The sequence below is a fragment of the Artibeus jamaicensis genome, unplaced genomic scaffold (genome assembly GCF_021234435.1).
Source record: "Artibeus jamaicensis isolate MK-2021 breed Jamaican fruit bat unplaced genomic scaffold, CSHL_Jam_final scaffold_461, whole genome shotgun sequence".
NCBI classification, from domain to species: domain Eukaryota; kingdom Metazoa; phylum Chordata; class Mammalia; order Chiroptera; family Phyllostomidae; genus Artibeus; species Artibeus jamaicensis.
Genome location: NW_026522045.1, coordinates 8776280 through 8803767, shown reverse-complemented (window position 1 = coordinate 8803767; position 27488 = coordinate 8776280). Strand labels below are relative to the sequence as shown.

The window sequence follows — 27488 nt, the reverse complement described above, 5'->3', positions numbered from 1 at the left end:
TTCCTCCCTGATCTCTTCTTGACCCATTCATTATTCAATAGCATGCTATTCAATCTCCACAAATTTCAGTGTTTTTGTGTTTTTCATTAACTTGGTTTCTAGTTTCAGTCCCTTGTGGTCAGAAAAAATGCTTGGTATCATTTCAATTTTCTTGAATTTGTTGAGGCTTGTTTTGTGACCAATCATGTGGTCTATTTTTGAAAATGTTCCATGTGCACTTGAAAAGAATGTGTATTTTGCTTCTTTGGGATGAAAGGTTCTATATACATCAGTTAAGTCCATTTCATCTATGGCAGTTTTCAATACCACAATATCTTTGTTGATATTTTATTTGGAAGATCTCTCCATTTTTGACAGTGGGGTGTTAAAATTCCCTACTGTATTTATATTGTTGTCAATATCTTTCTTGAAGTCCTTTAAGATTTTCTTTATGTATTTGGGTGCTCCTATGTTGGGTGCATGTATATTTACAATGTTGATGTTTTCTTGATGGATTCTTCTTTTAAGTATTATGAAGTCACCTTCTGGGACTCTTTTTATGGGTCTTTTTTTGAAGTCTCTTTTGTGTGATATTACTATTGCTGCCCTGGCTTTTTTTTTTCTCGTTTGCTTAGAATATTTTTTTCCAGTCTTTCACTTTTAGTCTGTTTAGGTCTTTTGTTCTGAGGTGGGTCTCTTGTAGGCAGCATATGTGTGGGTCATGCTTTCTTATCCATTCAGCTACTCTATTTCCTGTGATTGGAGCATTTAATCCACTTATGTTTAAGGTTATTTATTATTGATAGGTACTTATTCATGGCGATTTTTTCATACCCATGTTCCTCTCTATCTCACTCCCTTCCTTTTCTTAAATCAGTCCCTTAGCATCTCTTGCAGAGCTAGTTTGGTGGAGCTGTATTTTTTAGTCTTCTTTTGTCTGGGAAGCTCTTTATTTGGCCTTCCATTTTAATTGAAAGCCTTGCTGGTTAGAGTAATCTTGGTTGCAGGCCTCTGGCTTTCATTACTTGGAGTATATCTTGCCATTCTCTTCTGGCTTAGAGTATCTCCATTGAAAAATCAGCTGCTAGCCTTATCAAGGCTCCCTTGTGTGTTACTCCCTTTTTGTCCCTTGGTGCTTTTAAGGTCCTCTTTTTGTCTGGGAATTTTGCCATTTTAATTATGATGTGTTTTGAAGTGTGCCTCTTGATTGAGACTCTCTGTGTTTCTTGGATTTGTGTGACTTTTTCTCTCATCAAATTAGGGAGTTTTCCATTATTATTTTTTCAAACAGGTTTTCTATCTTTTTCTCTTCTTCTTCTCCTTCTGGTGTCCCTATTACATGGGTATTATTACGTTTCACGTTGTCTTGCATTTCCCTTACCAACTGTTTGTTCTTTCTGAGTCTCTCTTCTTGCTCTTGCTTTATCTGGGAGTCTTTTTCTAACTTGTCCTCCAAATCATTGATTCGATCCTCTGTTTTATCCAGCCTGTTTGTAATTCCTTGTAATGTGTTTTTTATTTCTGAGGTTTTATTGTTCATTTCTTGCTGGATTTTTTTATAGTTTGTATTTCCTTTTTCATGCTGATATAGTTCTCATTCAGTTCCTTGTTGTGTCTGTGAGCTCCTTGAACATCTTTATAACTATTCATTTGAATTCTATATCTGATAGTTTGGTTACTTCCATCTCATTTAGCTCTTTTAGTGGAGAGTTTTCCATTCCTTTTGATTGCATGTTCTTTTTTTGTCTCACCATTTTAGATGACTCTTTTTGTTTTTGTGCTTTCTGATGTCTCACTTTGTTAGCTGTCTTTGTAGGGTGAACTTCTATGGTAGGAATTCCATGAGGTTCAGTGGTGTGGTCTCTGATCTCCTTGACTGGATGCTCTAGATTTGCCCTTTGTTCTGTTTGTGCAGGCTCTCTTGTTGTAGTTTGGTTTTTACTTTTTGGTGGTTCCTTTGTTGGTGATTTTTCTCCTCCAGCAGGTATAATGATGTTCACAGGTCTCACCTATTCTTGTATTTGCTCAGTGGTAGGGGGTAGGCAAAATGGAGTAAAACAGCAAGAGAGTATTTTATGGGTTTTAAAATACCAGCAAGTAGAGAAGAGATAGGAGATTCTTTGGATAAATATAGCGTTAACTGTGATATTTCACACAAGTAGCTACTTTTCATAAAAGGCGAAAGAGAGATAAGGCTCTCATTAGAGGGGAGGATGATTGTGAGTTCAATCCAGAAAACAAAGTGCTTGTGCAAGGTTAGATGATGATATATAGTGAGATTAAAGTATAGAAAGTAGATGTAGTGTGAGAGAGAATAGAGTTGACCACAATAATACTAATTGTCAGGGTTAAAGTGAAGTGGGCTAAGATCCTGGAGGGTTGCTATGTGGTATGTATAATTGTATGGAACAAGAATTATTTACAATAGTAATGGAACAACAATAATCTGACAAGAAATAAATGACTTGGATAAACAGAATAGAAATTACCAGATGAAGCGTTGGGTGTTATTGGAACATGGGTAAAGTGAAAGAAGGAAGATTAAAATACAATACAGAGTGAGAATAAGGAAAAACAATCAAGCAATGCAATTAAACAGGGAAATAAATTGAGGAAAGCTAAACATAAGGAAGATAAATTAAAAAATTACTAATAAAATAAAATGGTAAAAAATAATTGCACACTAATAATAATACACCTAAACAATAAAATGTCAGCTCTGTGGGATAGCAAAGTGACATCTGTCTCAGTTTCTGGGTTTTTGAGGTTAGCCTTGCACCCCCCCCCTTTTTATCTGTCTCTCAACCCTTTGTAACTTCTGTTTTATAGTCTCACTTGGATGAGGAAAAAGAAAGAAAACAAGAAAAAAGGGGGGGGCAAGAAGAGAGAGCATCCAAAGAGGAAAAAAAGGTAATAATAAGCCTCCTGCTGACCTTAAACCTGTTCAGCAACTTCTGCTGGTCTTCTTAGCTGCTACAAGAAGAGGGGGCTGGGGTTAGCTTTTCTCCCTTCCTTTGGTTCTGAGAGGATGGGGACCAGGTTTGGGTCGCATCATTCAATTTCTTGGCCTCCAGCCCAGGTCTTCCATGAGCTGCCAGGCTCAAATCAGCCACTCAGCTGCTCACAGTTTGAGTCAATCTCAGGCATGGAGCCTGAGACAAGCGGGGTGCATTGTTCCCCCTACTACTCTTTGTGCACGCAGTGCCAGAGCAGCGGGGCACAGGGTTCGCCTCCTTCACTCACTCTGGGTGCATGCAGGGCAAAACAGGCAGGGTGCAAGGTTCGGCTCATCTACTGTATTTGGGTGCACTGAGCCAGACTAGCAGGGTGCACAGTTCCCCTCTGCCACTCACTCTGGACAAGCAAAGCTGAAATCTCCCTTGGGGTGTGCCAGCCGCTGCTGGAGAGTTCCTTACAAAGCAGCTGCCTGCCATTCTTAAGAAACGCACCACACAGCCCCACTTTTTCTACCTGTCCGGAGACTAGACAAGTCAGGGTCTGACATGGCCCAACTCCTCCCTCCTCCAGGTGTTGCTGGCACCCCAATTTCTCTGGTGCCAGCATCCACAGTCCCAGTAGGTATGTACCTCCTCTGTGTGTCTCCCACTTCATCTCTACTTCTCCCCATTAGTTCTTTTTCTGGAGTTTTGTTCTGTTCCTTCATTTGGGCCATTTATTTGTTTCCTCATTTGGCAGCCTCCCTATGTTTGTTTTCTTGTATTAGGTAGAGCTGCTTTGACTTGGTGTCTTGGTAGTGTGGCCTAATGTCGTAGGCATCCTATAGGGTCCAGTGGCACAGCCTCCCCATCAAGGTGCACGCTTTGTGTGGGCTGAGTATACCTTCCTCTTGTGTTGAGCCTCGGTTGCTGTTGGTAGGTCAATGGGAGGGATTTACCCAGGCCAGTCAGCTGCAAGGATTGTCTGTGACCACTTACCACCAATCTCTACCCTCCCGGGAGGATTAGCTGTCCACTGGGTACACTGGCTCAGGGGTTTCCTGAATGGTACAGGCCAAAATCAGCCCCCACCTATGTTTTGCCTGGGGCTACCCACCTGAGCTATAAAGCCATCTGAGATGGCTGCTACTTGTGCTGGGCTTGGAGATTCCCAGGCTAAGCCAAAATGAATCTAGGCTGCTGCTGTTAGTGGTGTGCCTGGTGCCACTTTGCAAGTCGCATGGGAGCCTGGACTCACTGAGGCCAGCTGTTGCTTGTTTGAAAGGATTTAGGAGGTTATGAAGCATGAGCCAAGACCAGCCATTCATAAGGGAAAGCCACTGTTAAGAACTGTAAGTTGGGTGCGACTAAGTCTCAGGGTATCTCCAGGGTGGGGCAAACAGTGTTAGCCAAGTTGATGGAGTCTCAGATATGACCCTCACCTGCCAGCTCTGTAGCTCTGCCTGCTTTTCTGTCTGGGACAAAGCTATACCCCACCTCTTGCATTGATTCCAGACACTTCAGTTCCTCCCCATATAGCGCTGGTGCCTTTTGAATGGCTACCCCAGTGCTGGAGCTTAGAAGGACTGAGTCTGTATAAGGTCATGTGTGAGTTCTTTAAGAGGAACTGCTTGGGACTCCAGATGTTTCTTCCACCGACTCAATCCCTGTTGGTTTTTGCAGTCTGAACTTATAGGGACTTATCTTTCTGGCACTGGAACCCTTGGCTCCGAGGCCTGGTGTGAGGCTGGGACTCCTTGGTCCCGAGATATCCCTCCTGAGTTTTTATCCACCACACTTAAATGTGGGACCAGCCTGATGGATGTCTCTGCCCCTCCTACTAGTCTGGATGAATGTGATTTAATTCTGTTGTTGTCACACTCCCATTCAACTTGATATCTGATGGTTCTGAGTGATGGTTGTTCTATAATTCAGTTATAATTTTGATGTGGTTGTGGAAGAAGGTGAGCTGTGTTTACCTATGCCACCATCTTGACCAGAAGTTTCACTCCTTTGGCTTTACATATAATGTACATGCAGAAAACTCCCAGATCTGCATTCTACCTATACCTCTTCTGTGAGCTCCCAAACTCCTATATTCCAAGTATCTATTCTGACATCTTCACTTTTATGTCTAATCTCAAACTTAGCATGTCCAAAAGTAAACTCTTGATTTTTTTTGCCATCAAGCCTAGGCTTCCTTAAGTCTTCCTCATCCGAATACACAGCACCAGCATTTGTTCAGTAACTCAAGCCAGAAACCTCAGTTTTTCTTGAGTCCTGTCTCTTCCTTTCCCTTTCCCTCACCAGCACCTCCTCCCCACATCTGACCTCTCCATAAGTCTTCACAGATGTTCCTTTGGAATTTGGTCAACACTCTCCATCTCCAAGCCACCATCATCTGTCCCCAGAATTGCAGCATTAACCTCCTTTCTGGCCTCTCTGTAGCCACTGCTGCCCCTTCTAAATCTGGTCTCTTTAGAAATTTCAAAAGTCTAAATCAGATCCTAAAACTCCTGCTTAAAACCCTGTGGATTATTTCCCAAGTGAATAAACATCCAAACTCCTCATCCATGGCCTCTCTTTGCCATATCCCTCTTATGCTACTCTTTTGCTTGCCTAGAACAAGCTAGTCCCACTGGCTTCCTCTTAGGTTCTGAACACATCAAATTCTCTACCATCTCAGGACTTTTCCACTTGGCATTCCTTTTTTTACTGGAAACCTCCTTCTTTACATGGCTGATCTTTCATTCTTAAGGGACCTACTTAAATATCACCTCCTCACAGAGGTATTCCCTGAGAACTGTGCCTCGGTTTTCCCATTACTGCAACCTGTTCATGACCTTCATGAGACTCATCATGATCTGTAGTTATATATTCATTTATGTGATTATTTGGCTGTAAATTCCTTAAGAGTATTGACTATGCCTCTCTTGTTCAATAATGTATCTCCACTATCTAGTTTGCTACCTGGCACATAGTAGCTGCCTAATATTTTCAAATGGCTGAATGGTTACATGGGTAGATGTGATTTTGAGACATACAGGTTAGAATCCTCTGCCTATTCCCTGAAATTCATTATCAAATACCTACTGGTTCTGTGAAAGATGGGTTTCTGGCTGGGGAGTGTAGTTGGTTGGAGAAACCCCTCAATATCTCTGGCGAAAGACAAAAGTTGAGAGAAAATGGAGTGAAAGGGAGAGTACAAGGAAGGCTACAATCTATGAAGAAATGGAAGCCAGAGTGATTCCAATCCTTTTAGAGATAATGGGGTGGGAAACCTAACAGCTATTTCCTCTCAGGTAAGAAATGTTCCTTTAAATGGCAACTTTTCTTTCAGAATTTCCCGAGGCTGGGGGTGAGAGGGAAGGATGACTTTGGATAGTCCTTCCCAGTCCTGAAAGTCTCTGGGTAATCATGGGTACTTTCTTAGGGCTGCCTTCCTATTTCCCTTCAAGTCTTCATGGCCATACAACTTCTTCCTCAGCTGAGCTTGCAGAGGCATCTTCTGGAAAACCTGCTGGCATCTGGATTCATTTTCTGGTTGCCAAACACAGGTTTTTACCCAGCGGGTTGGAATGGCAACACCTGTCATCTGTTCCAGCAAGTCACGATGGAGCATGTAGAGAGACCAAAGCCATTTGTCCTTCCACAAATACGTGGGAGTTTGCAGTCACCTCACAAAGACCATCCCCCATGATGCTTCCTAGAGGACACTGCAGAGGACCTGCTTGGCAGTCATTTTCTCCCCTCCCAACTTCTCCCCTCAGGGGCTACATATCCAATAGACTCAGACACATTGTCCAACAGGCCCAGACACAGTCCTAAACCCTTCCTGCTGGGTTTGCCAGCATGGTTACAGATATGAGTGCTATGCCAGATGTGAGGCTGATACCATATGGCACTATGGGTCACAAAGTCTAAAGTTGCTGCCATTGAGCTGTAGCAGAATTAGTGGGGAGATCCTTCCATTTTTTAAAATATTTTATTTTGTTAGAGAGGGTAAGGGAGGGAGAAAGAAAGGAAGAGAAACACCAGTGTATGGTTGCCTCTTGCATGCCCCCCACCGGGGACCTGGCATACAACCCAGGCATGTGCCCTGACTGGGAATCAAACTGGTGACCCTTTGATTCACAGCCTGGCACTCAAGCCACTGAAGCACACCAGCCAAGGCAGATCTTTGCATTTTAGCCTTCACTCACCTGTCCCTGGCAGAGGCAGTGAGGGGGAACTGGAGCAATGAAATATTCAGGAGAGCTTGAAGAAATTGTCATGTCTCTCCAAAGAGCCCTGGGCACTACATTTCCCACCCGCCACATACCACAGCAAATATTTCTCTGGGACACAGAGACAGAGATTGTCTGAGCCAGAGAGGGAGAGATGAGGAATGAGGGGAGAGACAGCTGAGCAGGAAAGAGGGCCAGACTGAGAACCAGGAGAGAGAAGAGAGGTGAGGCCAGGCAGGGGAAAGCAGACAGACAAATAAAAGTGAGTCAAGAGGAGGACCTTGGAGACAGTGAAGAAGAAAGGGCAGGTTTGGGAAAGGCAGGCTGGACAGAGAACTTGCACCTACAAACTCTAGCTTTTCGGAGGCCCACTTCAGTGTCTATCCTTTTCTCTAAATGCTCTTGAGCTGTGCCTGCACCCCAGGATCCTACTACAGGGAAAGGGCCACATAGTAACGAGAGCCTTCTGGTATGAAGCTCTTTCAGGAGGGAAACTGCACTTATGCCATATCAACAAGCATGATAACACCCTCCTAATTTCATAAATGGGGATGTGGTGAGCAAGGAGCAAATCTGAAGCAGCCTGTGGAAGAGACCTAGGCCACTGTCTGACTTAGGCCTATTCTCCAACCACCAAAAGCTTTATTTTTTTTTGGAGGGGGGCAACAGGGAGAGAATGAAATCAAAAGGAGAAAACAGGCCCTGGCTGGGGTAGCTCAGTGGATTGAGCACGGGCCTGTGAAGCTAAGGGTCACTGGTTTGATTCCCAGTCAGAGCACATGCCTGGATTGCAGGCCAAATCCCCAGTGGGGGACACATGAGAGGCAACCACACATTGATGTTTCTCTCCCACTCTTTCTCCTTCCCTTCCCCTCTCTCTAGAAATAAATAAATAAAATATTAAGAAAAGAGGAGAAAACAGGAAGATGAGAGCATATCAAAAGACGAGAGGGAATGGTCATGAAGGAAAAAGTGGAGTTGGCAGGAAACAGAGCAACAGGCCGGAATTCTTCCTGGGAGATGTGATGAACACATCTCTCCAAGGCCAAACTGTGCTGCAAAGCTCCAACACAGAATGCTAAGTCAGGAGAAAGTCCCTGGCCACCTGGATCTCTCTCTCTCCTTTTGAATCCTAGCCTCTAGTCTGCCAAGGGTTGAACTGTAAACAAGGCTTGGAGGCTGGATAGGGAGAGCAGGTGTGTGTAGGAGCTGTTGGGAATATCCCAACGTGTAGCTAGCTGCCTCTAGCAGCCAAAGACCCAGGGCATAAACACCGTCTCTCTCGGGGCTGTTTGGCAAAAACTGGCTGCACAGGACTCCAGGCAAAGCCTCTTGAATCCAAATGAGTGCTTACTTGGCTAGCTGACTATGCCATTTCCCTCTTTTCTGTGAGGTTAGTGGCATGAATGGCATGGACCACCAGCTTGGGATGCTCCCTATCCCTGACTTTGGTAAATCTCAGAGTAAGCAGGAGCCTTGGGAGTTATTTACTTCACCCTTGTCCACCCTCTCATGACTTCCAGAAGCAGCAGGGGAAGGCTTTCTAGAGAAGGAGAGCACTGAGAACAGACCCAGAGACAGAAGAGGAGCAGGGATACTGTGGCAGGAGGCAGGAAGGCAACAACCTGAGTTGGGGAGGGGCTACTAGGGAGAGGCTAGCTGGAAAGCAAGAGGGTGGAGCTGGCCCAGGGACACAGTGAATAAACTGTTTTCCAGGTCCTTCTCACATCCTCCTGCTTTGCCTAGATGCCCGTCTGCCCCCTCCTTGCCTGAGATGATGCAAGTATATCTGAAGCCCAGGCACCATGCCCAGTAGGTGCCAGGCTGACTTCCTGTGAGGACACAAATAAGAGCACTCTCAGCTTCTGCCATGTGCACCATCTCCAAGCTGTCCATTTAGCAGTATAGGATAGGGCAGGATAGAAATCAGGCCAAGAAGCAACTCAATGAAAGAGAGTATGTGAGCAGAGGCCTGGTAAACTCATGTTACCTGTCTGGAGGTATCCAGATGCCAACTACAGCCTTAGGGCAATAAGACACCTTTTATACTTCACAATTGTATATTCCTGCTGAGAGGGAGGAAGGAATTATGAGTTCCTTTCTAAAGAAAAGGGAAGATCCTATGGGAACAGAAAAGGGACAGCAAGGTTGGTGAGTAATCATGCTAGAAATAAAAGCCAAAAGCAAGATCAGGTGCTGAGTTATTTTCTCAGAGGTCATGACATAGCATGCAAATACTCCAAACCTCCCCCATGCTGCTAATCAGGACCTTCATCTGTTTTCTTGAGGTGGCTGGCAGTGAAATTGAGAACTTCAAAGGGCCTATGGCTTTGCCTTTGGGTGAGGGTGGGGGGTGGTAAAACTGTACAATACTCTGCAACCAGGCTGTGGGGAGACAGGATCTTAACAGATCCTGAGAACCTGAAAACTCCCTAGTCAGCAACACAGTTTCAAAGATAGACCCCAGAATTGACTCACTAAGCTAAGAAAAGTAGACCCAGGTATTTCAGAAAGAACCAAAAAATATATTTAAAAAATGATTTTGGGGAGTCCAACCCTTAGTTACCTGGAACATTCTACTTTTGAATTGAAGTGTAATTATATTTTTTTAGTGATTAAAATCCATATAGCTGGGACTCTGTCTAAAGTAATGCAAGCTCTGCTCCCATATTCCTTTTTGTAAAGGGAACAAATAGTATAGTCCCCTGCTGTGAGTCACAACCTCCATCCACCAGCTTTTAGATAGCATTCATTCATATGTTCAACAAATTTAACTGAACATCTACCATGTGCCAAGCATGGTGCTGGATACTGGAGATACAGAGGTAAAATAGGCAATCTCTCCCTTCAGAGAGGTTGAAGTCTGAGGTGGGGGCAGGTGTGTAAATGGACAAATGTAAAGCCATGTGTCAACTGGCACCACAAGAGGCAGCAGAGTATGCTATGGGAGCACAGGAAAGGGCCTGTCCCCTGCCCTCTATGACTCCCAGAAACTGAGTGTTGAAGGTGAACAGGAGTCCAGCAGATGGACAAGGCAGAGAAGAGCATTCCAGTAAAAGAATGTCAAACATGACAACAAACTAATAATAAGAAAGATTTCATAAAAAGGGAAACCTCTAGGTATTTCAGCCACTGAAATTAAAAGAAGAGATCATACAACACATTCAGGGAAAATTGAAGGAGAACTTCCATCTCTGTCTGCAGTAATGAAGGCAGAGGACTTGTGTTAGCTGCTGGCCTCTTCTGTGTGGTCATGTGAGATGATGCAGTGCACTTAATGCACTCAGAAGAGGCCACAGAGATAACCTGGGACACAGTGCAGCACTGGGGTTACCAGTCACACATCCAGTACACCACCCAAAAGTTATACATGGAAGGCCCCCCTCTCGCATCACAGAAGGAGGCAGGAAGGGTAGACCACCAGCAGATGCATTGAGATCCAGTTATGGTAATAAAGACCAAAGCCAAGAAGCTCATATGCCACATTATGCCTTCATGGAAGAGAATCCATGGAAGCCAGCTCTATGAAAGGGCCACAGCAAACAGTGGGAAATTACAAACGACCCCACTGCAGGATCAGATATGAAGAGGAAGAAACCCTGGGGACATGGCCACATTCTGTTCAGCTTACAAGCACCAGCTGGGGTGAAGAAGGGCTGAAAATCCATAGACATAATAATACTACTAAAGTATCAGCTAGAGTTCCTGTTACTTAAGTCCTGGCCAAGAAACAAGCACCCTCCTCCTCCCAAGGAAGTGGAAAGATGGTTTTGCTCAGCATTGCAAGGCTCTAAAAACTTTTTAGAAAATAATTCCTAACAGGGGCACTCAGAGCCATGTCAGATTAACGACTAAAAGCTAGCAGACCAGACACTTGTCTAATTAACAAAACTTATAAAGCAGAACAACTTATTGGTGTTAAAGGCACGACACCTAGTACAACAAAACCCAAATTCATGTAGAATACTTCATGGCCTCTAGGAAGCCCTTTCTCTTACAACTTGTGCAATCCCTTCTTTAACACAAACAGGGGCTAGGGAAAGGAGAAAACAGTGCAGCACTCCAGCCTACTGGCTGAGGAGGGGACAGACAGTTTGAGGAGCCTGGCTGGGGAAGGCAATGGCTGAACCTCTGCCTCTTACACCAGTCTGCCAAATGTTACTTCTAATCTGGGCTTTGGAGGCAGTAGATCTGGGCTGGAATCTCAATTCTGGCAAGTTATTTAACCTTTTGGGCCTCAGTTTCCTCATCTGTAAAATGGGACTCGATAATAGCGCCTAATTTAAAGTATTTACATAAAGCCTTGTCTGGTGCAGCTCAGTGGATTGAGCTCTGGACTGGGAACTGAAATGTTGCTGGTTCAATTCCCAGTCAGGGCACATGCCTGGGTTGTGGGCCAGGTCCCCAGTAGAGAGTATGAGAGAAGCAACCAGCATCTCTCACACATTGATGTTCTCCCTTCCCCTCTCTAAAAAAAAGTAAATGAATAAAATCTTAAAAAAAATAAAGCACCTACATAAAGATTAAATATGGGACATAAGTATCTTTCTTCATAGAATTTAATAGGGGTGATTTATAAATTGGTTCAAATCTCTTTGGACCTTGGGCCCAGACTTCAGATTTACAGAATAAAATAAGTTTTGTTGTAGGGAAAACAAACTCTACTTGACTACTTTATTAAAGCTAACTTCTTATCTTATTTCTAGTAGTTAACAGTGGGGATGCTGAGATAAAACTGGCTGGAAATTGCAGCTGTACTTTTCACTAGCTACGGGGCCTTGGGATTGTCTACCTCTCCATTTCCACCACCTCAATTTCCTCATCTGTAAAAATGGGGATACTATCAGGATCTACCTCACAGGATTGTTGTGATGATTAAATATGATAATACATGTAAAGCACTTAAAAATATGCCTGCCACACAGAACATGCTGAGTGTATGCCAGTTACTGTTCTTATTGTATACAAATTCTTGTCACTGCCTAAAGAACTTAACACAACATTTGGCACTTAGTAATACCAGTTACTACAATCATCAGTATTCTCAGTAAAGATGAGTGATTGGAGGAGCAGAAGGGTAGATCTGGGTCATTTCTGAGAGGAGGACTAAGTGACTTAGTGTAAATTCACCTTCGTGATCTCAGATGCCCCATTCTTTGAATTTTAAAGCTCAAGAAAAAAAAGTGATGGGTATGTGCCTACATATTCCCACTTGCCAAGGTTATTCACATATTTATTTATTTAACAAGTAATGCACCGCCTAATAAGGAGGACTTGTTTCTCAGCTCTGCGAGGCTTTGTGAACAATGAGGCATTCGAGGGCAGGCCAGCCAGGGTGCCATGGACCTGCAGAATCCCAGGCACTTGGAAAATGCACCTCTAAGGCCCCACACCTCAGACAAAGGGATCCCTGCCCAGGGCGGAGCTTTGGAGGGGGACAGGGCCAATGGGGCCCTCTAGTGCTTACTGCACCTAGCCCCTAGGTTATTTCTCCTAACAGCCTTCCGGGCTCCTAGCTCTCCATGCTGTCCACTCCAGAGGTAAACTTCCGGCTCAAGACACTGCTATCCTACCAGCAGCGTCCAAAACCTCAGCCCTGCGCATCTTGTCTTCCAGCTCCCTCACAGTGCAGTAGGCAATGAGCAGGGGCGTGGCCAGATGACCTGAATAGATCCTTGTGTGGTTGGGGTAGTGGCGAGAGAATGTCTGCTCCCAACACGCCAATCAGGTGCATCCACTGCAGGCACCGAGCAGGCCCAGGGGCCCTTGCCAGCACTGTCCTGAGTCACTTTGAGGGGCCGGCAAGGACCCCAACACCAGGCTGCCGACCCCTAACCTCACAGATTCCAGATATTTAGCCAGGTGCTCTGCTTTTTGACCCTTTCTCAAGTGAGCCCGAACCCGACTGCTCTGAGTGTGGTACTTACTGTCGGGTCCTCTCCAGGCTGTGTTCCCCTTGCGCTGCCCCAGGCTGTGCCCAGCGCCGACAGCAGCGGCAGCAGCCTCTGTGGGAAGAGAAAGATCACGCCTGCTTTAGAAACCTAGACCCTGCTGTGATCAGAATCTTGAAGTAGGCGACTGGCCCAGCCCCAGAGCCGGGGACTAGAGAGGCAGCTGGTAAACACGGTGTCTGCTGCCTCTTGCTGCCTGTAATCTACTTCGGAAAAGCTCCCCCCAACACTGGATGAGCCACCTTGGGGGAGCCGGGAGCAGAGGAGGGGGCCTCCAAGTACCGAGACTGGTGGATAAAACACCTGCCATGCACTGTGCTTTGCATCCATTTCCTCATCCCAGCATCCTCCCCATTGTACAGAAAACAAAACTGAGGCTCAGGGGAGCAAAGCCGATGGCCCCAGATACACTAGCTAGCAATAAGTGGTCAGGCCACAATTTGAAACCAGAGGGATCTCAAATTGGCCACTGCCTGCCTCAAAAGTCACTTTTATGCTACTGTAAAACACATTGGAATACCTGTGTCTCCACCTTGTTTCCCCATTTTTCTGGACAAGTAGCAACTCCTTGTCAATTTGCTGGTGGAGGTGGAGGTTGAGGTGGGTCCCTGGGAGGCAGTATTCTGACTGCAGTGTCTAGTGCCAGGGAGATGCCATCCGTCTCTACCTCTTCTACAATGTTCCAGGCCTTGCAGAAGATTCAAAGTGTGATAGGAAGTAGTCTTGGTCCAGGTGTCATCCAGGAGACAAGCACTGAGCCTGTGAGATTTCAGTATGGTAGAAGGGTTGAAGGAGGGGAGTGGGGGTACAGAGGCCCTAAAGGAAGGTGCAGCCAGTGTTCTCAGACATCCCTCCCATGGCAGAACTTCAAGGAACCAACACTGGTGGGGATATAGGGAGAGAAGGGGCCAGTGGTGACAGTGTGGGGAGGAGGCTCTTCCCATGGGACTGACTGATTCCTTCCTGATCCTGAAGTGAGGGCCCACATCACATATTCTTCTTTAAAGAATAAGTGGAAGGCAGTCTTGTTGGGAAATTAAGCCCTGTAGCTTCTCTATGAGAGCTGCCCTAATATCCCTGCCTTTGCAATAATTGTGAAATGGGTAAGATCTCTTCTTCTTTCCAGGTCAAAATGATAAAATAATACAGTATTCTGTTTTTTCTTCTAATCATTAAAAAATAACAGTTTTAGAACTTGTATTCCTCCTGCCTTGCCTCCATTTATCTTCATTCATTCGTTTAGCAAATATTTATTAGCATCTACTGTGTGTCAGACACGGTGCTAGGTGCTGGGCACCTCCATGGCTCTGTGTGGGAGTCTACATAGGAGGTGGAAAGCACACAGGACTGGAAATTAGGAAACACATTTTTAAGTCCTAGTTCTTTGACTAAGTAAATAGCTTTGTGACCCTGGGTGAGTCATGTCTCCTTTTGGGACCTGTTTTCTTGTTGGTCAAACAAGAAAATAACACCTTTCCATCCTACTTCATGGAGATGTTTTTGGGGCTCGATGGAGATAATGGATGAGAAGGAGCTTTGAAAAGTATGAAGCCACTAGACAAATAGCAGGGATTAATCTGTTTCCAAGGTGGGAGGGGGCTGCTGGGAAGTAAAGCTTAAAAGACTTGGCTAACTCTCACAAATCGATTGCACTGAATTCCATCTTCTCCCAAATCACTGATCCTGCACTGGAGCAAGAGTCTCTGCTCTGTGAAATATCATCCTCCTTCAATAGTGCCCATGGCACCTGGGGTTAGGAGGAGCAGGCCTTATCGTTTGGGGGACTTGAGTGGAATCAGTGGGGTGGTCTTGGCTCTGGGTCTCTAATTCCTGGAAATAGCAGCATCATCCCTTGACCCAAGCCCAACTGAGCCAAGGATTGCAAGTGTCTGGGTAGAAACTACTTGAGGCCCCCAGAGATACTCCCTCAGGAAGCATAGGACTCATATGAGATAATAGAAGGTAGACTTCAGAGTGGACACTGTATTTTTTATGGAAGCTAGGGGTTCTGGTTTTAGCCAGGTAGCTAAGATCTACAACAGAACTAGTGGAGCATCTGGGAGGGTCTCCAGCGGGATCTGCTCATCCCTGCAAGCCACTCCAAACAGACCTACCTACAACTTTAAATTACAATACCATTCTTGCTATGCAAAGACAGCTTCAAGACAAATCACTAGATTTCCAGAAGCATTCTTCCCTATTCCTTCTTATCCCAAGTAAATATACACTGTAAGGAAATATGGAGTCTTGCCAGAAGAATTGTTTCCAAACAAAGCCCCTAGCCTCCTTCCTTTCTTTTCCCTTCCCATGAGATCATAACCCTGAAGCCCCTTTGATATGAAAATACTAGAGCTGATGCAGAACAAAGAGGGCTCAGGAACCTCAACACCGTGTCCAGCCAAGCCCAGAGCTGCACTGCACAGTTCTGGAGTCATACTAAAATGGTAATCAGAGGCAGCGACAGAAAGGAGAAGCTCAGCAGTGGGTGAGGGAACCTTTAGCCAGCAGGTCCCTGGGGGAGGCACAGAACAGACAGACTCCACACCCAGCCTCCCTTGGCAGTGTTGGAGCCCATCCTTCTTGCAGCCGAGTCTCCTCTCAATGTCTTCATAGATTCCCTCATTGCATCCATCTCACCCAGGCTGCTTCTTTTAATAAAGTGCCCCTGCAGCCACTCTAGACAGCCTGACATTATCCTTCACTATCTTGCCCTAACTCCCCAGTGTGGGCCACACAGCAGTGATTCAGACCTCCCAGGTCATAGTACAGTGACAGTACAGTCCTGATGAAATGCCTCCTATGTAAGCCCCAGCCAGGGCAAAATAGAAGCATTTGGTATGGGTGTATCAACTATCCCTTCCCTGTCCCATCAGGGTGGCCTAGACCTTGTTCAGATTCTTACCCTGAGTTCCCATGCTCACCTCAGCCTGCCCAAGCCAGCTGCTGCTGTTATCCCTCAGCTGTATAGCTTGAGTCCAATTTCCAAAGACCTTCTCTCAGTAGTTGTCAATAAATCCCCCATTTCAATCCCCCTGAAAGACTATAAAGTTTCAAGCTCCAAAGTAGTGAAATCACTGACCGTGAAATTTCAGGCACAATGACAGGCAATTGAGGAGACATATTTGATCACAGCATGCTTACCTGTGTGTAAAGATGGTCCTAAGGATATTCTAACATTTTCCCTTGGCTATAACGGAAGACTTGGAACAAGAGCAAAGAAAGCATACAAAATACACCAGGCTGGGAGTAGGGATACCCTGCTGTTTATCCCAGTTCTAGGACTAATTAGATATATAACCCCTTATTTTCCCTTTCAAGGCCTTTTTTCCTACATGTTAATAGAAAGCACTTGATTAGCTATTTCCAGGGTCCCTTCCTATTCTAATAGGACCATCAGATTCTAGGTTGTATGGCACCGAGATAGACTGATGTTCCTTCCAGAATGGGCCCTCATTCCAGGAAACTGGACATGGCACTGTGCATACATGACAGTTAGAAGGGCATGAGAGGTTGGCACTATGGGCATGAGTCTGATGATGCTATTCAACAGTGTAGCCAGTATCAGACCCACCTTTGCTAGGGAGCAAAGGGAAAGTTGTTCATTGTTCTCCACCCCATCTTACAGAGACAACTCCTCAAGTCGCCAAGAGTAGCTGTCTACCTACAAGTCCTTTATACCCTCCAGGACTTATTCCAGCTGCCCCCAGATCAGGGCTGACATTCCACCAGTGAATACCTGTACCACCATCATATTTATTCAGATCTAACATTTCTGACTTAGTGATCAGTAAACAACTGTTGGCCCAAGACCTCCTGAGTGCCCTCCAACTGTCCCAACTGCCTCTGCATCCAGCAATCAAAGGGTTAATGCCTGGCCTAGTAAGGGCCCTCCAGAACACTGCTTTACTTTAGGGCCATTTTTCCCAGGCCATTTCTCCTTTAAGATTTGTCAAGGGCTTCTGAATTGAGGTATGTCTCATTCCCTGCCTCTGAGTTAGGTGGGTCCTGACTGTTACATAGAAGGGAAAAAAAAGAAGGTAGCAGGGAATGGGGGTTGGCTCTGTAGTTAATAGCAGCTTTCCTGGTGACCCTTTGCCCTTCAGTATGGATTTGGTTGCCAGAGGATGACACCACTATTACTGGATAAGGCACTGATATTGTACCCTCCACTGGCTTCCCCCATCAAGGGCAGTCAAGTGTTGCTGCCTGTTCCCCAGGCCCACTGGGGGTACTTACCACCATTTTCTTTCCCTCTGTCATGGCTGTCTCCTTCCCTTTATCTCTTAGCCACAGCAATCCTCCCTAGCATTGAAAATCCCCCTTGCTTGGCCCCTGTCTCCCTCCCTCTGCTATTCTACTTCATTTTTCCTGTCAAAGCCTCGCTGCTCCAATGGGTGCTTTGTCCCTGCAGTGCAAATGTTCTGTTCTCTCTGGACCCCATATTAATTTGCTCTCATTTATGAACTACTTTGTTAACATGCTTGGCCTTTTCTTCATGTGTAGTGCTGCTCCCTGCTGCCTCTGTTACCTCCCCACCTACACCCTCCTTACCCTTGTAATAATGGGCCCTCCCCTGTGAAGAGGGGTTGGGCTCTTTCAAAGACCTTTCTCATACTTGCTTTAGTAGTTCAGTACATCTTCACAACTGCCATAGGGAACAAAGTGGGTATGTTACTGACCCCTGTGGGACCGGTGAGGAAACCAGGGCTCAGAGTTAAAAAGGCCTGTCCATATGAATAGATACTGTGTGATGGCCCAGTGGGCCTAGAACCAGAGCTCTTTCCCATAGTGCCCACAAGTTTATGGCACTCATCTTTGGCATGGCTCTTTGAGGCCCCAACCAAGTCTTGAGAAAGTATATGTATGTACACACACCCTTATGAAATTTTGTTTACAACTGTATGAGGGGTCATAGAACCTGAGGTTCAGGCCCTTGCATTGGTATTTTTTAAAAGCTGCCCAGGTGATTCTAATGTGAAGACAGGGATAAGAACCACTGAAAGGAAGAAGTAAAAATAATAGATGAGAGCATAAAAGTTTTAGCAGCTAAGAACTTTCTTAAAAACATTGGGTGTCCCCAATAAGACTTGAAGGTAGAGTAGGATGCAAACTCTGACCCAGCTTTCCTGCCTTAGTTTCCTCCTTTTTGCCTGAAAGAAATCATTCCAAAGGCCTCCTCAGCCCTCCCTCCCCAGCCCCAGACTGGCTTTGTATATCAGTCAGCACTGGATTTGCTGTGTGAGGGGAGCATAAGTAGAGAAATGAACCTCAATCCCCTGTATACACATGCTAGCCAATTGCTCTGTAAGTGTTATTTTAGTATTGTCTTCAGGCAAAGGTGGAGCTAAATTTCCCTGAATAAAGCATGGTGTCTCTCTGGAGGTGAAGGGTAGAGACTTTCATGTCAATCACCTATAGAAATGCTCCTCAGTTGACAGACTGGACCATAATGATTATCATATTAGCTATCATGTATTAATCATTTACTATGTGATAAGGCATTTCACTTCTATGACCTCATTAATCCTCATACCCTCCAAAGTAGGTAGTAGTATTATCCTTATTTTTATATATTAGGAAACTGAGGTTCAAGAAGTGAAGTTACTTGTCCAAAGGTCACCCAGCTAGCAGGCAAATGTCTTTTGCTTGGCCTGCAGAGTGTTTTCAACTTTTTAAAAGCTTATTGATATCATTTAATAATCCTTTGATTTCATACAAGAATCTGGATTTCTGGCTTCTCTTAATAAATCCTAGCTGGCAACCCTGAGTTTTAAGCCCCACCCAAGAATGACCAGATGGAATAAAGTAGCAGTACCCCTTCTGCATGTGGAATAGGCTCTCCAGGTCACCCCCAAACACACCACACCTTCTGTACCCTCACCATGGGAAACTCTCTGAGCCCAGTCTGTTTGCCAGGGCAGAGTTAATTTAAAAGTTGTGTCTCAGGCTCTGGCCAGGTAGTTTAGTTGGTTAGAGCTACTGATATACCAAGGTTCATGGGTTGGATCCCTGGTCAGGGCACATATAAGAAGCAACCAATAAATGCATAAATAGGTAGGACAACAAATTGATGTTGCTGCTGCTTCTTCTTCTCCTCCTCCTCCTCCCCCCTCTCTCAAATCAATAAAAAATAAATTTAAAAAATCTACTCTCCCATTAGAATGTGATTTTGTGGAGGGTAGGGCAAGGGATAAGTCCTGTTCATTGTACCCCCCCAGTGACTGGGCCAAAAATATGTACTCTGTCAATGATGATTGAATGAAGTGGGAGGAGGAGTTATGAGGAAGAGAAAGTTCAAGAGGACTTTCTAGCAGCCACATTTTCTGGGGCTCTCTGGCTACCAGCAGGCCTCCTAAGTCTGCTTCTGAGTGGCCCTTCAAGTTCTTCTAACTAATATTACAAATTAACTCTGCCCCTCATAGGCACATTCTAAGGCTTACCTGTAACATAGGTGGATGTAACTCTTTTTGGTCTTTCCCAAATTTCAGTATGCCCTTGCGCCTTTGAACAAACCTTCACTGTGATGGACTCACAAGCTTCCATCCCTCCAGCTGTTCTACAAGTCCCCCAAAGCACTAACCATTCCCTGAGGGACCCCTACTGAGCATCACAACTGAAATGTTTTGTGTTCCAATTTTCTTCAGGTGCTGCTTTCCCATTAGGACTTCCCTCTCAGACAGTATATTTTAATCTTCTGTGCCTCCAATTCGAAGTGGATTTTCAGCACTGGGAGGCTAGGGGGGAGCTATTTCTGTTTAAGTGTGGTTCCAATACTCCTTCAGTCACACCCCATAGCCTGTCCCTTAAGTCAGGAAGGGATTTTTCTCACTTAGTTATAAGTACCTGTGTTTTATGGGACAGCAGGCTAGCTTAGCTAGAGTGAAGTTTGGATCATCAAGCCCTCTATTAACAATAATACAAAGTAATCATCAAAGCCCCTAGCTATGCTCAGCAGTCTTCTTCTTCCTAGCCCCACCAGTGTGGTCCAAGTCACACCATCTCTTACCCTAATGCAATTACCCTTGCCCTGTTTCCTATTAACAATCTGAGTTCCTTTGCCAGGAGCAAAATGCCTGCATACAAAACAACCTGAGAGCCATGAATAGGAAAGAGTGTCTTTCAGAAAATCCAGATGATTCTAAGCATTAATGGACCCCTTTGTGATTTTATCTCAGGAGGAGCTAATGTCTCATAAGCTGGCACTGGAGCAAGGACTGCTCAGCACAGCAGCCCTCCAAGCCTGAGAGCACATATCCTAGGACCCAGAATGTGACAGAAGAGCCAAGTGATATCTGAGAAGCAGTGAGAAAACACATGATGTGAGCTCCCATAGAATGCTAATCCCAATGCCACGTGGGCGTGCATGTGTGTGCACACATGCACACGCACAGATCCAGAAACACAAGCAGGGCCACACATTGGCACAAAAACACCACCCACACACTTGCTATAAGACTTACATGTGATTTGCCAACAAACTGCAAATTAACCTCCTAGTGAACAGATTAATGGTACTCATGGTAATTTATACTCCAAGTTTCATAGCAACAGACTTTGAGCATTCTGGTTGCATAAGAATTCAAGGATTTTCAAGTTCCTGGAGACACTGTAGTAATTAACCTGATAAGCCTATGCAAATTAGCCCCAAGATGACACTGTGATTTTTTTAATCCAATATCCAGGGTATCTGGCCAGAAGGTTGCCCATTACCACTCCAGCTCCTTGGCTTGAGGTGCTAAGCTGAAAGATGCCAGTCTGCATGTCTGTGCAAATGAGGACCCATAAAAGAACTCCCCATCAGATCTGGAAAGTGTCTAGACAGTTACAAATTGCCCACTTGCATGTCTACCATAATGGAGTCAAGGCTTACAAGACAAACGGAGAGAGGGCCCCAGCCAATTTGCATGGGACTGACAAAGCTATCTTTTTAAGATCCTTGGTTTGAGGACAAAAATTCCTGACTTGCACAAGAGTTTGAGCTTTTCACCTGAAAGTCATGAAGAAGTTTCCTTGTGGCACATTGCCAAGTGCCACTGGAGTTTTTGTCTTTTCAGAAAGAACAGCTTCCCAAAATAAAACCAAAAGCTGGGGTTTCCTAATTCTTCCCTGGGAAGGTAAAGTTTAATTGGCTCTATTTCCAATTTTGAGCAAAAAATCATAGCATATATTCAACTTCCTCATCAAATCAATCAGTCTATGGGCACAGCTTGTGTGTTCTCTCCATGGGTGGACTGGTTTCTGTGGGATAATGTTAAGCCTCAGGGGGTGGCCACTCCTCCCCACCCCACCCCCACATGGAGCTCTATCCATGACCTACTTATTGTTTTGTTTCTTAAATCACCAGGGCTCACTGAACCCCTGGTTAATCTTCCCTGTAGTAATCTTCATTACTGCAGAGGGCAGTAATGAAGTGCTCTGGAGGAGAGTATCCTTGCCCAGTAGCCCCACTCACTGCTGCTCCCAGCTCAGCTCTCCCAAATACCTCAGCTGGTTGCTCTTGGTGTTGCAGACCAAAGCTGCTGTTAATGGGCTACCACCTGGAACTCAGAATTCTCCATAATTCTCCAGAATGCAAGGCCAGACATGGTGTTGATCAGAGCAGCCTCACCTGTTGAAGAGCTAACACTTGGAGGTGATAAATACTTGAAACTTATACCAGGGCCATTTGGTAATAACTATCTTTATTTGCCTTCATGAGCAACCTTTAGCTAAGTCAGGGTTTGAGAAGTGTTGGAAGGCCTCCTGCACAGCTGCTGGCTTTTTCTCTGAATGCGTGAATCAAACCATTCCAAAATGTTGCCTGTGGCCACTTTCTCTCTCTTGTCTACCTTTCCCTTCCCACCACATCAATTCCTCTGTTCACCCAGCTGCCAACTCCTCTTCTTTGACTGCCACAACTGGTGTCCACCACACTGGTCCCCAGAATTGTGGGCCCAGAACCCCAAGGACTGCAGCATATTGCAAGAGGGATGCACATCCACGCATTTTGAAACATTGCCTGTGGATATGTCAATTAATAACCCATGATAATGATGATGATGAGGAGGAGGAGAACAGTTCCCATGTGGGGTATGTTTACTACCTGCCAGGCACCTTACATGAGCTTGACATGCAATAGCTCGCTGACTCTTCATAACAACCCTGTGAACTTGGTACTTTTATTAGCTGCATTTTTCACATAAGAACACTGAGGCAGAGGCTTAAGCAACTTGCTCAAGATCACGAGGTAATATGTGGCAATACCAGAAATCAAACCCTGGCTGATAGATGCCAGAGAGTAGGTATTTAAGCACTATCCTAAAACATCTTATTCATGTACGTACTACTATTTTCCCAATTTTAGTCAGATGTTGTCAATATTAACAAAACTCATTTTTAAAACATCATACATTCACAGTAGTTTGTGGTCATTAATGTGTTTCTCAACCAACAGATACAAAGAGTAAAACTGCTGTCAAGAGGGGTCTAGAATATGGACTCTTGGCTTTAACCAGATTAAGAACTATGGGCATAGAGTACTCCCATCTCACATCCTCTCACCAATGAAGTTACTAATTTTCTTATCTGCTCACCTTCTGTTTTATTTCAGAAGATCTGTGTGTCTCTGTAGGTATGATGGGGGGACCATGTATAAAACTATTTGCATAGTCAATCATTTCTTAAACAAATATTTATTGAGCTACCACACTGGGGATACTGCAGTGAACAAAACAGATAAAAATCTCTGTCCTTTTGGAATTTGCATTCTAGTGACAATAAATAAATAAATAGGTACAATTATATGCTATTTTAGAGAATGGAACGTGCTTTGGAGAAAAATGAATCAGGGAATTGAGGATAAGTGGTTGCAATTTTAAATAGGGTGGTCAGGAAAGGCTTTAGTGAGCTGGCATCACTGGGCAAAGACTTGAAGGAAGGGAGTGAAACTTGTAGCTGTCTGGGGGAAGTGCCTGTCAAGTTCAAAGAATAGTACGTGCAAAGGCCCAGAGATGCAGTGTGCCTGGAGTGACCAAAGATCTGTAAAGGAGGTCAGTGCTGTTGAAACAGTTTGTGAGAATGTATAATGAATAGTTGTGTGTACAGAGGTGGATTCAGGAATGGGCTCTGTCATTAGATCTCCAGGTGGCCTATGAAGGCCACCTTAAACCTCAGATGGTTTGCAGGACTAGCTGTAGGCAAAATTATGAGGTAAACATACAATGCCTGCCACTCTTCAAACCTTCTAGTCCTTCCTTTTGTCTCCTCAGTAGTCCATCTGCCCCACCCTCGAATTTGTGGCCTTTCCAGTGCTCTCTCCCAGCACATCCTGAGGAATAAAGAATACAACTTGGGGATTCCACAAATCTGGGCTTGCCTCCTGGTTGTGTCTCTTACTAGTTCTGTGACTTTGGGGGGGGGGTAAATCACCTACTTCTCTGAGCCTCAATTTCCTGTATTTTTACAATGGAGATAATCAGGTGTTGGAAGAATTAAATGAGATAATGCATGTAAAATGCTGAGCCCAGTGCGTGGCACATAGTAAAAATGCTCAAGAAATGGTAGCTGATATTATTCACTCATACCCATTACAAACTATAGAGAACAACCAATCAGTGGGCCTTGGGTCCTCTGAAAGGCAAAGATTTCTTGCAAGAAAAAGTTCTTATATACATCAATTGTGGGTTGTCAGTAGAGAGAAAAATGCAAGTAAAATCAGTACTGGGGAGATTGCCCTAAATTTTTTACATTGCAAATAGACATTGACTTAGAGAGACTAGGAACCATTGGCATCAGTGGGTACCTCTTCTAGGTGTCTTTGCATTTAGCTGTACACTGATGGACTCTAAACAGTAGTATTGCCAGCATCATTGAGTGGGTAGAAAGTTCAACTGAAGCTTGGATCTTTTGATCCAGAGTGGGGAGGTGTTTCTATGGTCTTCTTCCCTATTTACTCTGTTGCTTCCACTTCCATGAAGTGTTGGAGGGGTCAGAATCACCATTTCAAAACCAGAGAAGGCAACTTATGGGGCTGGCAGGCTCTCCAGCCTGAGGGGCCTAATGGTGCACATCTTTTTCACTTTCACATATGTCTAAGTATCACCCTGATGCTTATTGTCACCCCCTCTTCCTGCATCTGAGCAGACAAACCTGGCCAGCTTTCGAAAGTGGCCATTGAGAATGCAGTTGTCAACAACTTTTAAGAAACCTTGCTGGGAGCTTCATCCACATCCTAGCCAGAGCATGGGCATTTCAGCACCTTACTGTACAGAATAGTTACATCCCTGATAAGTTTCTTACAAGTCAATTTTCACATATCAAAGCCTATCTCCGTTTAACTTTTTTAAAAAGATTTTATTTATTTATCTTTAGAGGGGAAGGGAAGAAGAGAAGGAGAGAAATATCAATGTATGGTTGCCTCTTGTGCATTCCCTGCTGGGAAACTGGCCCGCAACCCAGGCATGTGCCCTGACCATTTAACTTTTAACAAAACTGGAAATGTGTTTCTCCGACGAGAAAAAAAATGGGGCTCTGTAATTTTTAAAAAATCATGTTTATGAATGCAGTGCAGTAACACACTTGAAAATCACAAATATGAATGAAAAAAATGATGCCCTGGCTGGTGTGGCTCAGTGGATTGAGTATTGGCATGTGAACCAAAGGGTTACTGGTTTGATTCCCAGTCAGGAAACATGCCTGGGTTGTGGGCCAGATCCCCAGTAGGAGGCACACACAACGACACATTGATGTTTCTCTTCCTCTCTTTCTCCCTCCCTCCCCCCTCTCTAAAAATAAATAAATAAAATATTTTTAAAAAAGAAACGATGAGAATTTTCTTATAAAATATTAACAATGTGGCCTGGCCGGTGTAGCTCAGTGGATTGAGCACTGGCCTGTGAACCAAAGGGTCACCAATTCGATTCCCAGTTAGGGCACATGCCTGGGTTGCAGGCCAGGTCCCCAGTGGGGGCCATGTGAGAGGCAACCACGCATTGATGTTTCTCTCTCTCTTTCTCCCTCCCTTCCCCTCTCTCTAAAAATAAATAAATAAAATCTTTTAAAAATAAAATAAAATATTAACAATGTCCCCAAATGAGTCTCAAGATTCGAATACAAAATAGCTGTTGTTATTTTGATGTTTGGCATAATAGCTTAAAGGCCTAAAAGAAAAACAACAGCTTGACAGAACAGAACACACCGAACTGAAAAGTTCTCCAGCTTCTCTATAAAATTGCCCTTCTAATGCTCTACAGCAGGGGACCATACAACATTCTTTAGAGGCTCAAATCTTGAGCTCTGGTACTCTGGAGAAGCTGCTGGATTTAAGAAACAAATGGGTTGATCTGGGTGGGCCAGAGAACGCTGCTTAAAAATACCCCAGGAAATGAGTTAATTGGGGATAGGAGATATGGGAAGACTTTCTGGTAACACAAGATTCAGAAGACTTGAAACTTCTAAATAGTGAGGCTTTGAATAACATAAAATGAATCACCTCCTCAATTTCTAAATGTTGCTTTGGCTAATGTCTTTCTATGGAGTTTCTGGACAATGAGAAATTTCTAAGAAGGGCTTTGTAGTGTTATAGTCCTCCCTCAGTACCTCCAGTGGGGATTGGCTCTAGAACCCCCTACAGATACTAAAAATAGAAGATGCTCAAGTCTCTTATATAAAACGGTGTAATATTTGCATATAGGCTACATCAGGGTGTGCCAACACATCACTTCTTTCTCAAGGATTCAGCATAGTCCTCTGCATGTGGCAAATTGAAATTTCGCTTCTTGGGATTTTCTGGGATTCTATAGATCATAGATTTTCTATCCACAGTTGGTTGAATGCAGATGCAAACCCTGCAGATGTGGAGGGTTCTCTGTATTTCCCCCAAAGTATGTTGCAGGGAACATGAGTCCCAAAAGAGGCTTCATAAAGGGGTTTCATGGGCAAAAAAGTTTTAAAAATGCCAGATGCTATATATAAATCAGGGCTTCTCAGAATTTAATGTGCACACAAATCACCTGAGGAACTTGTTACAATGCTGATTCTGACTCAGAAAGTCTGGGATGTAGGCCTGAGATATTGCATTTTTAGCAAGCTCTCAGGTGATGCCTATGCTGCCAATCCTCAGACCACACTTTGGGTGGCATGGCTCGAAATGTCCTCTTGAGATTCATGGTTCTTATTAGTATGTTAAAGGTTCTGTGAAATGCTGTAGTAAAGTTTAGCTTATCTAACTCAGCTTTTATCAAATTCATTTGTATTCAGAAACCTTTTTCTCCCTTTTGGTACCTGTTAATCTCTCACATTCAGGGTACTATGGAAGCCAATTGGGAAGTGCTGGTCAAGCTAATACTGTCCTACCTGGAGTGACTCTATAGCATCTAAGAAGTATACATTTTGGCCACAGACCTCATCTAGGGATAGTTAATAGCCCTGCAGAGAAAAAGGGTTGCCAGGGCTGTGAACTGCCATTGGTTTTCAAAGACTCCCATCTCAATGACAGCAAAATAATATAAGACTATTTACCATCCTGCCATACTCACCGCTTTCCAAAGTGCTTTACAACTTCAGTGCAGCTGGAGCTGAAATGAAAGCATGGAAAAATGAAGAGATTTGGAGAAGGGAGCAAGCATTTTTCTTTCTTTTTTCTTTTTAAATTCTATTGATTTATTTTAGAGATAGGGGAGGGAGAATGAGAGGGAGAAAAACATTGATGTGTGAGAGAAACATGGATTAGTTGCTTCTTGCACACACCCCAACAGGGGACAAGGCCCGCAACCCAGGCGTGTACCATAATTGGGAATCAAACTGGTGACCTTTGGCTTTGTGGGACAATGCTCAACCCATTGAGTCATGCCAGCCAGGGCAGGGGCAGGCATATTTCAAAAGAGGAATTAAATGAGATGATGAACAAATGACTCTGAAAGTAGACATTAGGTAAAAGACTCGAGTTATTTGGGATGAGGAGGAAGGAACCATCAGCAAGAGATGTTAGTAGGCATGGAAGGAAGTGCAATGAAGAGAAAAAAAAGTATTCCATAAAATCTGATCCTATAGAATGAGAAGGAAGAAAACATGAAGAAAAGAGTAATCTTGTTTACCTGGCCTCTGTCTGTACAGTCTCAGCTGTGTAGTTTCCCAAACTTTTGGTGTACAAATTGTTTGGCTGGGAGGCCGTCTCTGAGCAGATTTCTCATTCTCATGGCATTAGCTGTCAGATGGAAAGGGTCTAGATTGTCAGTTCATGTAGGAGGGCATCTGCTTACACCCATGGTGGCTTGTCACTCCAGCCCCTATCCCAATTAGCAGATGGGCCCAAAAGAGCTCTCCAATTATCAGAAGCCAGTGGCAGACAGTGCTCCCAAACTGGAAACAAAAAAGGGAGAGATGGGAACCCCTTATGTGGGAGGCAGTATATAGCACAG

The 27488-nt window shown here is 44.4% G+C and overlaps 1 protein-coding gene across 1 annotated transcript in view; it reads right to left on the bottom strand.

Annotated features, from left to right (window-relative positions):
- The window catches only part of FRMPD3 (FERM and PDZ domain containing 3), a 175182-nt gene that overhangs the window by 79430 nt on the left and 68264 nt on the right, over positions 1 to 27488 (bottom strand). Inside the window, exons 2-3 of the mRNA XM_037167120.2 lie at positions 26607 to 26645; positions 13069 to 13146 (exon numbers count right to left, since the gene is read on the bottom strand). The gene's annotated coding sequence lies outside the window, so the exon portion shown is untranslated. The remainder of the gene's footprint in view (positions 1 to 13068; positions 13147 to 26606; positions 26646 to 27488) is intronic.